This window comes from Prinia subflava, chromosome 2 (assembly GCF_021018805.1).
Source record: "Prinia subflava isolate CZ2003 ecotype Zambia chromosome 2, Cam_Psub_1.2, whole genome shotgun sequence".
Classification (NCBI taxonomy): domain Eukaryota; kingdom Metazoa; phylum Chordata; class Aves; order Passeriformes; family Cisticolidae; genus Prinia; species Prinia subflava.
This window is the reverse complement of record NC_086248.1, coordinates 26,353,713-26,366,372: the sequence shown is the minus strand read 5'-3', so window position 1 is coordinate 26,366,372 and position 12,660 is coordinate 26,353,713. Positions and strand designations below refer to the sequence as shown.

Sequence of the window (12,660 nt, the reverse complement as noted above, 5' to 3'; positions counted from 1 at the left end):
AAATCCTAGATGTTGAATAGCCTATCTACTTTATTGACCTGCCTGAATAAGTGAGTCTGAAACTGCTGAAGACAGCATAGCAATGCTACAATTCCTTCCATTTCACTGAAGTACCTTTCTGAATAGTGTCTGTCGCTTCCAATTCGCTGAATCTGTCTAGTGCTTTTAAAAGCTTTTGTACATCTAGTTACTGACTGGACTATGAGGGAGACATTGCAACGTTCAAAATACAAGACTTGTTCTCTCGACCTTGTGCTTATGCACACCAAATGACCAACAGCAAGCATAGTCATAACAATTGTAACATTAAAAAGATCCATATTATATTTATTTCTTCAAACAGTAAATTCTGGTAGAAGAGTAAACAAAAGGAGCAAGCGATTTGGGTGACTATCACCTTAGATGTCAAAACAAATGGGAAAAGCTGATTCAGCACTGTTACAGGAGAATCAGTAAGTAACAATAACTGACACAAACTATCCATCAAAAGGCAGAAACTGAACTTTAATTGGCATGCAATTAGGTAATAATACAAACAGCTTAAAAAAAAAATCCCGTGCTCACACTGTGTGGCAACTACTGTACCCAAAATGGCCACTCAAGGTATGAGATGTCTACCTTTATCCACTGGAGCTGTGATGTCAAACCACCCCATGGGCTCATTGGTACCTTGACACTCAAAACCCACCTACCAAACCATGTTACTTCAAAGCTCTGATGCAGGTTTTACTACCATCCTCCTCCTTCCTCGTCCATAAAGTTTGAAGTTTAAGCTCGCAAGGACCTAGTTGAAAATTAATGCTAAGTTGCCATGTATCTGTGTTGCCATGCTTTAAGCACTAGAAGCTGCATGCATTATGTTCATGGATATTACTGCATCAAAAGCCACAACAGTGACTCACATCTTCCACAGCAAGAGATTTTACCCAACAGCATTCACAGTCCAAAGACATCATGGGATTAAAGAGAAAATCAATATCAGACACTGCATCAGAAGCAGTGTCAGTAAGAAGACATCAACTCGACAACTTTGGTGAGATGGTGAGTCTAGTACTCTCACACCAGTGCGCTTTCTACTCTGATTCATATTGGCTCAACTCCCATCATCTGGGGCAGTTTTCAAGAATTAACTCACAAAATAGTTTTGACAGAACAAGCAATGTGATTTATGAGCATATGAACAGCTATCTAGCCACAAAAATGTGTTTGGAGCTGTTAAAAGAAGATGTCAGCATCCTTTCTCAAAAAAAGGGAGATACAACACTTGTACAGAATACGGTTTACTGAGCTTTAGTCTTTGAGCATCATCAAATTTGACCTTCCTCATTCACTTATCTCCCAAAAAAGCAGGCACTAATCTTCCAAAAACACTGGCAAAAGCCTGTCTAACAGGAACACTGTACATAAATAGGTTTATTTGAATCATCAATATTGCTGTAAAGGAGGGCCAGGTACACTTGCTGACAAACTTATACACCAAAACATCAACCCGTTAGGTATCCACATGCCACCTGTTCCCTTAGGTAAATCCCCTACTTATTACTTATTAATTTAATCCCTTTTTAAAAATTTAGTATATAGCTTTTAGTGGCATCAAAACAAAGCCCTGCTAAAGACCAAAAAACAAGCAATGTAAATCTGAGCATTTCATTGTTAAGAAGCTCTTCTATACTATTTTTGTGTTTACCTGACTCTGAAGTCTTCAGACACCAACTGACACAAACCCCTTGCTACTAAAATCTCAACAGACATAATAAATAATAATCACAGCCCAAAATCTATCTAGAATCTAAAGCTATGTGCTGCTCCCCTCAATGACATAGCAGATATCTTACTACTTGCTATCATGGTATTTAAAAGAGCAGACAGCTCAAGATACTTGCTTTATTAAACCTTCCCTATTCAAAACTCATTCACCAGCCATACTGTACATCAGTGTGTACCTCAGTGAACAGAAAGGAAAAGTAAATTTCAAACAAAGGATTTAATTAGAAGACAAAGAAATGCAGAAAGAATAGAGAAACCTTTTCTTAATCACACAATATCAAATTGTATCATTGAATATAGTCTTAAGTTATGTTTTGAACAGTATAACATAAAAAAAATACCTCTCTTTACTTTATAGCTCAAAGAGGTACGCAGTGCTGCACTAAAATTTGTGTTATGTCAAAAAACATCCTCACAGTGTAAAATATGGAGTATGTAAACATAAAATGCGAAGTTTTTATATTGTGAAACATTAAGTACTCTGTTTCTATTTGCTGGACTGTCCCACCAATGAATACTCCTGAATATCACAAAAGTTAATAATGAAAGATCATACATAATTTTATGACTCTCTCCATTGCTGTATATACCTTGGGAATTTGTAAGCTCACTATCAAGAGATATTTCACTGAAAAGAAAAAGATGATGAGCAATTATATTTCCATCACTACTGCTATTCTCTTGAACTCTTCCACCATCAGGTTTCTCAATACTTGTTTCAAGCATTTTCATCTGGAACACAGTATAAAATGTTAAACTGTGTAATAGATTACACTGATTATTTGTCAGTCACCTGAGAGACCATTTTATTTGTAATAACTTTTGAATTTGTCAATGTCTCTCTCATAATGATTCACTTGGAAACACTAGAATTAGGGTTTGTTTGCTGGCATTTTTATTAGCAATAGTTAAAAGTTCAATGGCCAAGCTTTGTGCAGTTTTTCACAGAAATATGCCATCCATCATGTAGCTATACTGACACCACTCAAGAGGGATGTGATGAGTTGTATTTTTCACTTTCTGCTTCTATAAAAAGAACTCTCATATCCCAATTCAGTGAACTTTATCATTACAACTTCATAGTATTACCTTTCAAAAATATGCCCTTACCATAAAAAAAAAGCTTCTAATATAATATAGCTCTCCCCTTAAAGCTTAGATTTAACAATACTTAGGTCAATCAGGAAAAATTAATGGAAAAAAAAAACCCTAAAAAGATTCATCAGCTCAACTCTTAGCACAACACAAGAGATAGCGGTCAGCCTCTTTTTAAGAGAGAGGTTGCAGAAATTTAGATTTAGATTTTCTGTTGTCTTTAAAGCACCTTACCACTGTGTTGAATTACCTCAGCTGTGTTGAATTAAATCTAGCCAACACGGTTTCTAGTTAGATGCCCTTTCAGTTTGCCAATGTAAAATGCACATAGAAACTGAATGACTGAGTAACAGGCAACAATAGCTGAAAAAAAAGTGTAGGTGTTCAGAACTCCATATTTACACACACAATCTTTAAAACCAACTATAAAAATTTAAAGCAGAAGCTACTTGTTACAGAAAAACTAAGAGTTTCATTGCAGGATACGCACTTAGTGTAAACACCAGTGAAATTATTCCAAGAAATATAAAAAAACACGTTTTCAAGGGCTCCCTTATGCTGTGTCCCAAACTGTAACAGATTAATTTATTAAGCAAAACAAAGCATGAATTAGTGGTGTTAAAGAGATGCCACACGTTTACCGTCCTTACATGTACTCCTAAAACATTTCCACTATTTCGTGACACTAGCATTCATTTTGACAAAAACAAATGTGTAAAAATTACATAATGAAGTAACAGCTATGTAAAAGACACAACAACTACAATTGCACGGTATAGCTCCTGTCACCCCCCATTCCTGTCTTTCCTTACTGTTTTTTACGCTTCACTCTATGGGCTATTTTTACTAACTTGAACCATGCCGCAGAGTGCTCTTCATCCAAACGCTCCCCGCAGGGCTCTAACAGGCTCCCTTGTGCACACCACACAGAATGAACACTCCCAATCACACGAATGACACGTCTTCTTCTAAAGTCTGAGGGTTATTATTTGCATTCCAGTAGCGAGCAATAAACGCAGTCTCAGAAAGAGCACCTCATCCCAGATTCGGATCCGGAAATGCCACCAGGCCTCTGAATCCCACAGCACTGCTGATGACCATATTTTGTCCCGCACATCCTACAGTGGGTACTATACACAGGAGTAGAACACAGAAATTGTTGGTGATGTCAAGTTTAAGAGACGGGAGGAGGCGCCCGGAACAGGTCAGACCAAGAGCAAGAACAGCAGGGTCTACACTGATAATTGTTTCTCTGGTTTGTATGGGACAACAAGGCATCGGCGGCTCAAGGTGTGAGAAGAGCCAAATGTAGAGGATCAAAACGTAACAACTGCAGGGCAGGGGAGGCGGTGTGGGAGGGCTCTCAACAACAACACGACTCCGGGAAGGAGCCTGCGGCAGGGTCCCGCACGGACATGGGGCAGGAGCTGCCGCCGCAGGCAGCGAGGCCGGGGCCAGAGCGCCATGTCAGGTGGCCGGGCGAGGAACTCGGGCCCGGCCGGCCCGGGGCCCGCGGGTCGCGGCCTCCGCAACAACCGCGCCGGGGCCGCGGGGCCGCAGCCGGGCAGAGCGGGGCGGCCGGGGAGCACCCCGGGGAGCGTCCCCAGGGCCCGCAGGTCGCCTGCGGACAACAGCCAGCGGCGGCGCCACCTCCGCGCACAGCCCGTGCCGCGGCCCCGCGGGGGAAGCGGCTGCGTCCTCGCCGCCCGGCCGGCACAGGCCGCGGCTCTGCTGCCGCAGGCCCGGCCCAGCCCTGCCCGGCGCGGAGAAGGCTGGGGGAGGCCGCGCAGCGCAGCGGTGCCCTCCACCCCCGCTCCCGCCCTCCCTGCCTGTCCTGGTCGCTGCCGCAACCCGCAGTAACTCACCCGCTCCGCCGCTCAGCGCTGCCCCGCGGCCGCGGGGGAACGGACGCGGCGGCCGCGCCAAAGGGAGGGAGGGCGGCGCGCGCAGCTCCGCGGGGGCGCGCGCGCGGGCTGCCCCCGCCCAGGTGGTCGCGCCCGGCTCGGCCCGGCCCGGTGGCGGCCGCGTGCCCGCTGCCCCGCCGGTGCGCGCCCCCGCGGCGTCCGGCGCGCCGGGCCCGGCCGCTCACGTGACGGCGCTGTTGGGGGGAGGGGATGGGGCGGGCGGGGGCGCGCGCGCGCCGCGCAGGCGCCGTGCGGGAGGGGCCGGGGGCGCGGGGCGGGGCAGAGCCGAGCGGCAGAGCCGCGGGAGCCCGGGCCCGGCCGAGGATGAGCTGCGTCGGTCGCCTCGGCCCGGTGGGGCTCCGGAGAGGTGCCCTCAGCGGAACCAGCCCTCGTGGCGGAGCAGGGGGTGTCCTGGGCACTCTCGCTGGAGTCGGAGGCCGCAACACCGAGAGGCGCCTGGTGGCAACCGCGGTCACGGCCGTGCGCCTGACGGGCCTGGCTGGGCCCGCGGGAGGGCGGGTGGAGTGCGGCCGGGAGGCTCCGCGGGTTTTTCCCGTAAGACCTTGGCTGAGGACAGATATAACGTGACTGCGTGTGTAATGATGTGGCCTTTTGTCTTCGGAAAGCAGCAGCCACCCCCCTCCTCGGGGCAGCCCGCATTACACAACCTGCCTGTTAGTCTGTCCTGTGCGCCGGCGGCCCCCGGGCAGATTCCTGCAGCTCTCGATGCGGCCGGCTCTTCGGTTCCTACGTGTTGGACAGAAAAGTGTCCGTAGTCGGTGGGTCCTGGGCAGACATTCCTCATGCTGCCTGTTGGTGCAGGCGTGTTTTCGCCTTCTCTTTTCCTAGTAACAGTTTCTGCATGTGCACTGCAGGACCTGTGGCGCACATTCACACCAATGGACGCCTAAGGGGCTGTCACGGTGTGCGTCTGTCGGGACATCAGAATCTAGAGTAATTTGGGCTTCACACAGTGTTATCAAAGAGCAGGACTGTGTTTCTTAATTTATGTTACGGCATTAGAGGAATGCAGCATTCGTTACGCTGCTTTCAGTTCTGATGGCTGGCACAAAGTGCAGTGCAGGCTGGTCCTTGCATAGAGCAAGTTTCAACACCTCCGAAAGAGAAACTGATTTTTAATATTTCTAAAAGTCAAATTTGGAATTATATATTACTATATTAATGCCACCTTTACATATTCCTACTATTTTGTAATGAAATACAAACATGATATAAGGACAAAAAATTGTATTTATTTTCCTTTTTTTTCAATTCTGTTTTGAGTCTTATTCTCTAGGGCTTTCTGTGGTGGCATGAAGGCTGAAATACATTACATGCCTCTCTTGTTACCATCACACTAAGAAAGGAAGCATTAAACTGAAGGCATGGTAACACAGCAATATTTACAGGCACTACACAAGGTATTTGCAATAAAACAGTTTTGAAGGTGAGCAATTTTTAACCTTTTCAAATTTTTTTCTCCCTGCCCTTCCAAAGTCACAGTTATGCACGTTATTGCAAGTTGGTTTTCTCCAGTTTTTTCCTGTACTTTCCCAGTTTCAGGAAGTTTCTCTCCTTTCCAAAGCAAGCATCTTTAAAAAAAAAAAACCCTGAATTCTTACGATGGCACAGAACTGAGCTACTGGGCTGGTTGCACTAATATCTTCAAAGGCATTTTAGGCACGGAGCTTTCAACAGGGTGCTAACCCTCTGAAATACTGTTGACATTACACAAAGAAATGACTTCCTAAAGCAAAATTCAGTTAAACACAATTTGCATTGCACAAAATTTTCCGTCATTCAGCCCATTTGATTTCATTTCTTTTGACACAACAGCAGCTAAAGCATTGCTGGTAATCTGATCATTGTTCATTGCTCTATTCAGTTGTTTCTTTGCATCATCAACAGTCACATAACTCCAGTGACCCACCTCAGTTTAATGGAGTGTGTGCACTTTTCTTTGGCCATGGCCATACTGTGCCACTCCCTTTATGTAATGAGCTTGACCATCTGTAAGACCTGTGTTGCAGTTTTGCATTAAAAAAAAGGGCACCCCAGTAGCAAATTTGATAGGTATTACAGAGGCCTTTGTATACAGTGACACACCAGGTGTACACAATTATCCCTACACCATCAGCTATCTTTCTTAGCAATGTTTTTATCATGTCATCCCTTTATATGAGCTACTTGGTACTAGTGCAGATCTTGCAAGTTGTTTCAATTGGAAAGCAACCTATTTATTTTCAGTCTCCTAGTGCCCTGAATACAAGAAAAAGCAGCAGAAGGCAGTTTCTTTGCTTATAGTTCCAAGCCTCTATTTAGCCACAACTCTTCCCAAGAGGTTGATGAATTATATTCCTCGTAGTCTTTCCATGTTTTTTATTCTAAATGGAATTTTTGAAAATATGCTATATGCAGTCAGATTATGATCACACTGGTCTTAAACAGGGCCTGCTTTTGAGTTTTAATTACTAGTTCTTTAGTTGCCAGAATGTGGAAAGGAGTTAGATTGCTCCATATGCTTATCTGGATGAAAAATGTATTGGGTTTGGTGGTGGACAAACAGGTTTTCTCCCCTGCTGTAGGACAGTATTTGCTGCTGTCAAAAAGCTGAGATATGTTACAGCAGTAGGCCATTAACTATTCAAACAATGTCTCACAGGAACATCTTTCTTTTGTCGGCAAGATCCTTGATTTAAATGATTTTAAAACCCAAGTGCTGCATTTATTTTGTGAATTGTGTAACTTCAAGTGTCATACAAAGCTGAGTTAGACTTCTGAAATAAATTGAAGTGTATACTACAGCACCAGTTGCATTTATCTGCTGAATTTACAATATTGAACAAGCTCATTTTTTTCTGATGACTATTTTCTGAAAGAGTCAGAAATACTCACTACCTTGGCACCCCTTGAAAATTAGATAACTGCTTTTCATACCACACTTGCCATTTTTCCCAGGATGAACAGCAGACACTGTTCACAATACCTGGGATTTGCCAATATTACTAGTTCAGAAGGCTCTGTAGTTAGCTCATTTGAAGTCTATTGTAAGTTATTGTGAATTATATCTTTAGCAGAATTTAAAACTTAGTTTCTCGGATCTTTTCTATTTCTTGTGTAATAAGAATTTACTTTTCCAAATGCAGAATAATAACAGCCAATAATCTAAAATTTTCTAGTCCCATAATGGAAATCCACATATTTTAATCAAGAATATCTGATTTGACACTATTTTTCCTTTAATTTCCCACCTTTCCTTGCTTGAAAAAGTACAGGAATGTTCTCCCTTATCCACTTTTCACCAAATTTATGACATGATCATCCTCTTTCCCAGAAAAAGGCTCATTGACAGCTGTTGGTTGTTGGATCAAACAGAAGTTCCATGTCCTACTCTAGAAAGCAGCAGAAAAACATTCGGTTCCACAGGTGAAAGGGACTGAGGCTTTTAAAATTAACCATACAGCTGGGTGGACAAAGGCAGGGTTCTGAAGACAAAGGATGTTTAGCCATTGGTTTTATGACTAGGGGTAGAGAGGTGAAAGGTGTAGAAGCTGCCAGCTATTGAGAATTACCTGATGGATTACACAGATTCAAGACTAAAAAATATGTTTTATCCCGGGAAATAAGGCAGAGTTGCAGTTATATGCAGAGATTGGTGTAAAACAGGAGAAAAAAAGATGCTTGAATGAAGTTTTTTAGTGCAAGAGTAAAATTTTGGTAACCAGCACAAAATATGACTTTGAGACTTACGTCCTGAACTAATTCGGGAGGTCGTCTATGGAACTGCTGCTGGTTACAAATTCTCTGAATACCTGAGATTTCACTCCAGTACTTCTTACCTTATTTTTTATCTTCTGTGAAGTCAATCATATGGTAGTCTGTGTCCAGTTCCCCAGTACAGTGAAAACATTGACAAACTGGAATGAATCCTGGTGGAGGGTCACTGAGATTATCAGAAGCTTGGAGCACAGTGAGTGTATTGTGCTTCTTCACCGTTGTGATGGCACTGACGTGACTGTGAAATGTCCTCTCTCTCAGTTACCTAGCAGATGAATGTAGAGAGGAAGATACAGAGTGTCTTAGAGGTCCCAATGAAAAAATGTGAAAAACAGGGAAATTGCATCTGGGAAGATTCTGAATAGCTCCCAAGGGAAGAGTTTTCAGCTGAGGGGCAGATATTGGGAAACAGCAGTTTTGTCTATCCTTGAACATATTAAAAACTTGACTAGATAGGCTCCTAAATAACCTGATTTAATTGTGAAGTTATCCCTGCTTTGAGCAGGGGTTGGACTAGATCACCTTCTATTTTGTCCAGTCTAAATTACTCTATATTCTAAATTGCACAATTAGGGGATTTCCTTCAAAAATATCCTAACGCTTCAACCCACTAACATACGATTATTCTCTCAAATTCACTTGCTGGACTTGGCTAAGAACCTGTTCCAAGGCAAAGGGTTTGCCATGTAATAGAATTTACTGAGACCCAACTTCAAAGTAGCATAAATATTCTGGTAGTGCTGAAAGACAATTGAGACAGCAATGTAAACATCAAGTGCTGTTGAACAGTACTTAATTTTTTTTCCAGTAAAGAAAATCAGGTAACAATTAAATAAGTCCATAAGGGAGTTTGATGAGAAGCAGACAAGTGAAATAGAAATTACCATGGATTTCTGGACAGCGAAGACAGAAACAAAGTAAGAAACTTGGGAGGTAAAGGTTCTCAATGTATGAAATCTTATGCAGCAAAGAGCTAACTCAAGATCAGGCAACTTAATGAAGTCTGAGAATGGGAGAAGTAAAAATGGTGATTTAACACAAATATGGGGAAGTTTGCATGCTCTCCATCAGAAGAATAATCTCCTTAACAACACAAAGTGATTGGATATTATAAAATTGTCTTGCTGATTAAATGGGAAACAGCCAGTGTCTGCCTAGAAAAATGTCTGCCCATTAGGAAAATTCCATCTGAATAAAGACAGTGCAGAAACACTCCATGTAGGGTGGCCCGAGGTAACATCTGAGAGCATCAGGGGTATATAGGTCCTGCCAGATATCCATCCTCCATAGCATCCTACAAGGAACTCCCAGTTAGAAGGCAGGCTAAGAATCCTGCTGTATAACCCTATGGAGAGGAGAGTACGATAGCCCATCCCTGGTATAGACAGGGGATGTGTTCCTATGGAAAACCTTGTATATCAAGTATAAAGGGATGAGTGTACTTGCAGTAAGAGGGAACTCCATGAAATTTTAAATTCAAGTTCAGGGTTTGCATGCCCTACATAAAGACACAAAGATTTACTGGGGAACTGAAGAAGGCAAACTAAGATTTGTAGCTTCCTACTAGCACTGTGGGATTGCATGACACTGCTGAGTGGCACTGGTTCAGGTCCTATCGTAACTATGTTCCTATGAATGGGTTCATCACTTGCAACCCTCGCTCCTCCGAAGTCCAAATGTAATTCAAGCTCTGCCTCCTTCAGAACAAGCATCAGTGAAACTTGATGATAAAGGATGTGCAAATTTATAAGGGTAAGAATCAGCTACTGCTGTTACTGCACCAATAAAGTGAGATTAAGACTCCAGCTCACTAGAAAATACCCATTCCACATATTTAGGTTTTCTTGCAGACACAGGTTACACGTAATATTGAGACTGAATGTCTCCTACTATATGAGTTTTCTGTCTTGAGCATTCCATGTATCTAAACACTGGTATCTGATTCTTTTCAGCTACACTTCTAAGAGTTCTCATTTGAATCAGAAATTGAAGCAGGCAACTTGATCTTCTGGCACTGTCCCTATCGTTTCTTGTCAGACCACTGTTTAAACACTATTACCTCCCAAAGAGGCTTTCCACTGATAAGGAACTGGTGTTGTTATTGAGATAATTATCAATGTATTAGGACAGTATCTATCAAAATTAACAGCAGTCATGCAGGCGACCATCAAGACAAAAATAATGTCATTTGCTGTGGTTACGTGTAGCATAAATCCACATCTGTAAGAAAAATAATTGTTATAATTGTTAATGGTTATTACACATTAAGAGCGGGGTATGTGGAGAGAAACACTTTACCTGACATCTTGAACTATTGCACTAAAAGGAGTTAGGTGAAATTTATTTAATCTGCCTCTAGATACCAATACTGCAAACTGAATTTGCCAACCCATGCTGCCTTTACCGAATACGCTCTCAGATTTAGAGAGCTCTTCATCTAACCTATTTTAGGTATCTCTTAGCATGGGAGATCTGAGACATATGCCTAAATGCAAAACTCTTTTCACTACAAAATACATATTTTCTCTGTTAAGTCCCTCCCAACTATTAATAAACCCCACCAGGTTTTAAGAGCTGAATTCAACTTGTGAAGTATGACTGGTTTTTTGGGGTGTTTTTTTTTGTTTGTTTGTTTTAAGTGGGATTACACAAATACAAGAAGATAATAGTAATCTTGGAACATTATCTCTGGTTTGATAACTTTCCCAATACTGGCAGAAAAGACTTGCTTATTAATGACACAGCAAAATCCCAGCAAATCTAAGATACTGTTTTGTGTGCTATCTCTCAGTAATTGTTTAAATCATGTTGCACATATAAAGTGTTATTAATGCTGCAGTCAAGAACTCAGAAGCTTAAAAACAATTAAGGTCAGGTCATCTATGAACCCTCAGGTCTGGCCCTCTCAAATACATTTATTTAATTACAGAAGATTTTCCCCCCCATCTCATTTGTAAAGATAAACAATGCTCACAATACACAAGCAGTGCTTTACTACTTTTCTTACCACCAAAGATTTTAAGTCTAACCTTGGACTCATCCTCAATACCAAATAACACATTTTCTCATTGTTTCTTCTGCTGTAATGCAGATGGGCCTGATAACTTCAGAAATTACTGCTTATCTCCAGAACAACCTCACTCATGTAAGGACTGGAATGGACCTCATACACCGAGAACTGAAGACAGGGAGATGAGATTAATTTTGAGTACAGTCTGAAGTGGTTCAGGACTGTTCCAAAACAGAGTTCTACATAATTTCATATATATTTAAGTACAGTATTTATAGACTTAAGTTGAAACTGACTGCTCAGCACTTTTAAGAATCAGATTCAAGAAAATCACATCCAATTTTATACCTAATTTTGGATAATCAGTAACAACGTATCTTTTTTGACTACTTTTCCTCCAAATTTTTAAGGGACCACATGACAGAACATAGGGAATTCATCAGTTTTCTGCTGCACTAATTGCAAACTCACCCCATTTCCCATGAACATTTCTGCTACATGCTAAGGAATCCTGTAAATACTACCACCATTTACAAGCCACATTACATAAGCCATTAAGTCCACAGTACAAACCAGTCTAGCAGATGACAGGAATGTACAACATACCTCTTGAGGGGGAAAAGCAGTTATACACTCATCCTAAGCATCCAAAATAAATGTTACATTAAAGCCTGTCTTCCATGCCCAGCTTTAGCTGTAAGATACAGTAATTCCATTTAAGCATTTCTTCACTTGAATTTGTAAATATATATATACACACACACACACCCACTACATGGAATTTCATTCAACTTGTTTTATGTAGTTCCATCTGCTGTTTTACCTTCACAGTTTAAGTATTGTTGAAAACTGCCAAATTGTTACAAAAGAAGAAAATATTTTCTGTTCCTTAGTCATGTCCAGAGACATGGGAAAGAGTTCAGAAGCTGACTCTTCACTTTCAACAGGCATGCTCATGCAAATTTTTCCTCTTATTTACTGAAACCAACTGAAGTCAAGCCCAGTCTCAAGTTTAGAGTTCAATGAACCAAGCTTCCATCACTAACGTGTATAGCTCTTAACTGAAACACAACCCTCCTTTACCCATGAAGAATTCTGTAAAGACAG

At 42.0% G+C, this 12,660-nt stretch overlaps 1 protein-coding gene across 2 annotated transcripts in view; it reads right to left on the bottom strand.

The window, feature by feature from the left end:
• Positions 1-4,936, bottom strand: part of PHF3 (PHD finger protein 3) — a 49,864-nt gene extending 44,928 nt beyond the window's left edge. The window contains exon 1 of one of the 2 annotated variants that reach the window (XM_063389423.1): positions 4,728-4,936. The gene's annotated coding sequence lies outside the window, so the exon portion shown is untranslated. The remainder of the gene's footprint in view (positions 1-4,727) is intronic. The other variant, XM_063389424.1, reaches the window with a different exon arrangement.
• Positions 4,937-12,660: the final 7,724 nt, after the last annotated feature.